Below are 5424 nucleotides of genomic sequence, written 5' to 3' on the forward strand. Positions count from 1 at the left end.
GGGAGTGCTGCACTGTCAGAGGGTCAGTACTGAGGGAGTGCCGCACTGTCGGAGGGTCAGTACTGAGGGAGTGCCGCACTGTCAGAGGGTCAGTACTGAGGGAGTGCCGCACTGTCGGAGGGTCAGTACTGAGGGAGTGCTGCACTGTCGGAGGGTCAGTACTGAGGGAGTGCTGCACTGTCGGAGGGTCAGTACTGAGGGAGTGCTGCACTGTCAGAGGGTCAGTACTGAGGGAGTGCCGCACTGTCAGAGGGTCAGTAGTGAGGGAGTGCCGCACTGTCAGAGGGTCAGTACTGAGGGAGTGCTGCACTGTCGGAGGGTCAGTACTGAGGGTGTGCTGCACTGTCGGAGGGTCAGTACTGAGGGAGTGCTGCACTGTCAGAGGGTCAGTACTGAGGGAGTGCTGCACTGTCGGAGGGTCAGTACTGAGGGAGTGCCGCACTGTCAGAGGGTCAGTACTGAGGGAGTGCCGCACTGTCGGAGGGTCAGTACTGAGGGAGTGCCGCACTGTCGGAGGGTCAGTACTGAGGGAGTGCCGCACTGTCAGAGGGTCAGTACTGAGGGAGTGCTGCATTGTCGGAGGGTCAGTACTGAGGGAGTGCTGCGCTGTCGGAGGGTCAGTACTGAGGGAGTGCTGCACTGTCGGAGGGTCAGTACTGAGGGAGTGCTGCACTGTCGGAGGGTCAGTACTGAGGGAGTGCTGCACTGTCGGAGGGTCAGTACTGAGGGAGTGCTGCACTGTCGGAGGGTCAGTACTGAGGGAGTGCAGCACTGTCAGAGGGTCAGTACTGAGGGAGTGCTGCACTGTCGGAGGGTCAGTACTGAGGGAGTGCCGCACTGTCAGAGGGTCAGTACTGAGGGAGTGCTGCACTGTCGGAGGGTCAGTACTGAGGGAGTGCTGCACTGTCCTCTCTGTGAATGAGGGGTCCATTTAATCCCTCTTTCCTCCCTCCCTCCCTCCCTCCGTCTCCCTGTCAATGTTCACCCTTCCAGTATTTATCCGATTTCCCCTTTTTGAAAATGCCGATTGAATCTGCTTCCGACGCCCTTTCGGGCAGCGCCTTCCAGATCACAACAACTCGCTGTGTTTAAAACTAAACCTTTCCCCCATCTCCCCCACCCTCCCCCCAACCCCACTCACCCCCACCCAACCCCCGACCCCCTCTGGTCCTTTCCCTCCCGATCGTCCTCAATCTGTGTGTCCCTCTGGTTCCCGACCCTCTCCAGCCACCGGGAACTAGTTTCTCCTCATTGACACCCCCCCTCTCCCTCATCGCCGACCCTTCCCGTATTGGTATTCCCGGGAGAAATGAGGGAATGTCAGTGGACGAGGAATCAAAGGACAATCCATTGTGCAGAGTGATGTCTGAGATGAAGAATCTCCTCGGTGTGACCCCTGTAAATGCTCAAATAAATGTTTTTTGGCAAGTGTGACTCCTGTAAATGTTGAAATAAATATTATTTTGTTCAGCGTGTCCCCTGTAAATGTTGTAATAAACGTGTCTCTCAGTCTAACCCCCTGTAAATGTTCTAATAAACGTTTCACTCAGCCTAACCTCCTTAAGGAAGTGGCCCCCGGAAATAGTGGATGCATTGGTGGTCATCTTCCGAGATTCTATAGACCCTGGAACAGTTCCTACAGATTGGAGGGTTGCTAATGTATCCCCACTGTTTAAAAAGGGAGGTAGAGAGAAAACAGGGAATTATAGACCAGTCAGCCTGACGTCGGTAGTGGGGAAAATTCTAGAGTCCGTCATAAAAGGTTTAATAGCTGAGCACTTGGAAAACAGTGTCAGAATCGGACAGAGTCAGGGTGGGTTTACGAAAGGGAAATCGTGCTTGACAAATCGACTGGAATTTCTCGAGAATGTAACCAGTAGAGTTGATGAGGGGGAGCCAGTGGACGTGGTTTATTTGGACTTTCAGAAGGGCTTTCGACAAAGTCCCACATAAGAGATTGGCGTGCAAAATTAAAGTGCATGGGATTGGGGGTAGTGTATTGAGATGGATAGAAAACTGGTTGGCAGACAGGAAACAAAGAGTAGGAATAAACGGGTCTTTTTCCGAATGGCAGGCAGTGACTAGTGGGGTACCGTAGGGATCGGTGCTGGGACCCCAGTTATTCACAATATATATTAATGATTTAGATCAGGGAGCAAAATGTCACATCTCCAAATTTGCAGATGACACAAAGCTGGGTGGGAGGGTGAGCTGTGAGGAGGATGCAGAGATGCTTCAGTGTGATTTGGACAAGCTGAGTGAGTGGGCAAATGCATGGCAGATGCAGTATAATGTGGATAAATGTGAGGTGATCCACTTTGGTAGCAAAAACAGGAAGGCAGATTATTATCTGAATGGCTATAAATTGAGAGAGGGGGAATGTGTAACGAGACCTGGGTGTCCTCGTACACCAGTCGCTGAAGGTAAGCATGCAGGTGCAGCAGGCGGTAAAGAAGGCAAATGGTATGTTGGCCGTTCATAGCCAGAGGATTCGAGTACAGGAGCAGGGAGGGGTCACAGTCTGAGGATACGGGGTAGACCATTTAGGACTGAGATGCGGAGAAATTTGTTCACCCAGAGAGCGGTGAGCCTGTTGAGACCAAAACATTGTATGTTTTCAAGAAGGAGTTAGATATAGCTGTTGGGAGTGAAAGGGATCAAAAGGATATGGGGAGAAAGTGGGAGCAGGTTATTGAGTTGGATGATCAGCCATGATCATGGTGAATGGCACAGCAGGCTTGATGGGCCGAATGGCCTACTCCAGCTCCTAGTTTCTATGCTTCTATGTTGTAATAAACGTGTCTCTCAGTCTAACCCCCGGTAAATGTTCTAATAAACGTGTATCTCAGTCTAATCCCTGTAAATGTTGTAATAAACGTGTCTCTCAGTCTAACCCCCTGTAAATGTTGTAATAAACGTGTCTCTCAGTCTTATCCCCTGTAAATGTTGTAATAAACGTGTATCTCAGTCTAATCCCTGTAAATGTTGTAATAAACGTGTATCTCAGTCTAACCCCCTGTAAATGTTGTAATAAACGTGTCTCTCAGTCTAATCCCTGTAAATGTTGTAATAAACGTGTCTCTCAGTCTAATCCCCTGTAAATGTTGTAATAAACGTGTCTCTCAGTCTAATCCCTGTAAATGTTGTAATAAACATGTCTCTCAGTCTAACCCCCTGTAAATGTTGTAATAAACGTGTCTCTCAGTCTAATCCCTGTAAATGTTGTAATAAACGTGTCTCTCAGTCTAACCCCTTGTAAATGTTGTAATAAACGTGTCTCTCAGTCTAATCCCTGTAAATGTTGTAATAAACGTGTCTCTCAGTCTAACCCCCTGTAAATGTTGTAATAAACGTGTCTCTCAGTCTAACCCCTTGTAAATGTTGTAATAAACGTGTCTCTCAGTCTAATCCCTGTAAATGTTGTAATAAACGTGTATCTCATTCTAACCCCCTGTAAATGTTGTAATAAACGTGTCTCTCAGTCTAACCCCTGTAAATGTTGTAATAAACGTGTCTCTTAGTCTAACCCCTGTAAATGTTGTAATAAACGTGTCTCTCAGTCTAACCCCTGTAAATGTTGTAATAAACGTGTCTCTCAGTCTAACCCCTGTAAATGTTGTAATAAACGTGTCTCTCAGTCTAACCCCCCTGTAAATGTTGTAATAAACGTGTCTCTCAGTCTAACCCCCTGTAAATGTTGTAATAAACGTGTCTCTCAGTCTAATCCCTGTAAATGTTGTAATAAACGTGTCTCTCAGTCTAACCCCTGTAAATGTTGTAATAAACGTGTCTCTCAGTCTAACCCCTGTAAATGTTGTAATAAACGTGTCTCTCAGTCTAACCCCCTGTAAATGTTGTAATAAACGTGTCTCTCAGTCTAACCCCCTGTAAATGTTGTAATAAACGTGTCTCTCAGTCTAACCCCTGTAAATGTTGTAATAAACGTGTCTCTCAGTCTAATCCCTGTAAATGTTGTAATAAACGTGTCTCTCAGTCTAACCCCTGTAAATGTTGTAATAAATGTGTCTCTCAGTCTAACCCCCTGTAAATGTTGTAATAAACGTGTCTCTCAGTCTAATCCCTGTAAATGTTGTAATAAACGTGTCTCTCAATCTAACCCCTGTAAATGTTGTAATAAACGTGTCTCTCAGTCTAACCCCTGTAAATGTTGTAATAAACGTGTCTCTCAGTCTAATTCCTGTAAATGTTGTAATAAACGTGTCTCTCAGTCTAACCCCCCTGTAAATGTTGTAATAAATGTGTCTCTCAGTCTAACCCCTGTAAATGTTGTAATAAACGTGTCTCTCAGTCTAACCCCTGTAAATGTTGTAATAAACGTGTCTCTCAGTCTAACCCCTGTAAATGTTGTAATAAACGTGTCTCTCAGTCTAATCCCCCTGTAAATGTTGTAATAAACGTGTCTCTCAGTCTAATCCCTGTAAATGTTGTAATAAACGTGTCTCTCAGTCTAACCCCTGTAAATGTTGTAATAAACGTGTCTCTCAGTCTAACCCCCCTGTAAATGTTGTAATAAACGTGTCTCTCAGTCTAACCCCTGTAAATGTTGTAATAAACGTGTCTCTCAGTCTAATTCCTGTAAATGTTGTAATAAACGTGTCTCTCAGTCTAACCCCCTGTAAATGTTGTAATAAACGTGTCTCTCAGTCTAACCCCCCTGTAAATGTTGTAATAAACGTGTCTCTCAGTCTAACCCCTGTAAATGTTGTAATAAACGTGTCTCTCAGTCTAATTCCTGTAAATGTTGTAATAAACGTGTCTCTCAGTCTAATTCCTGTAAATGTTGTAATAAACGTGTCTCTCAGTCTAACCCCTGTAAATGTTGTAATAAACGTGTCTCTCAGTCTAACCCCCTGTAAATGTTGTAATAAACGTGTCTCTCAGTCTAATCCCTGTAAATGTTGTAATAAACGTGTCTCTCAGTCTAACTCCCTGTAAATGTTGTAATAAACGTGTCTCTCAGTCTAATCCCTGTAAATGTTGTAATAAACGTGTCTCTCAGTCTAACCCCCTGTAAATGTTGTAATAAACGTGTCTCTCAGTCTAATCCCTGTAAATGTTGTAATAAACGTGTCTCTCAGTCTAACCCCCTGTAAATGTTGTAATAAACGTGTCTCTCAGTCTAACCCCTGTAAATGTTGTAATAAACGTGTCTCTCAGTCTAACCCCCTGTAAATGTTGTAATAAACGTGTCTCTCAGTCTAACCCCTGTAAATGTTGTAATAAACGTGTCTCTCAGTCTAACCCCCTGTAAATGTTGTAATAAACGTGTCTCTCAGTCTAACCCCCCTGTAAATGTTGTAATAAACGTGTCTCTCAGTCTAATCCCTGTAAATGTTGTAATAAACGTGTCTCTCAGTCTAATCCCTGTAAATGTTGTAATAAACGTGTCTCTCAGTCTAACCC

This window comes from Cetorhinus maximus, unplaced genomic scaffold, assembly GCF_964194155.1.
Source record: "Cetorhinus maximus unplaced genomic scaffold, sCetMax3.hap1.1 HAP1_SCAFFOLD_2634, whole genome shotgun sequence".
Lineage (NCBI taxonomy): Eukaryota > Metazoa > Chordata > Chondrichthyes > Lamniformes > Cetorhinidae > Cetorhinus > Cetorhinus maximus.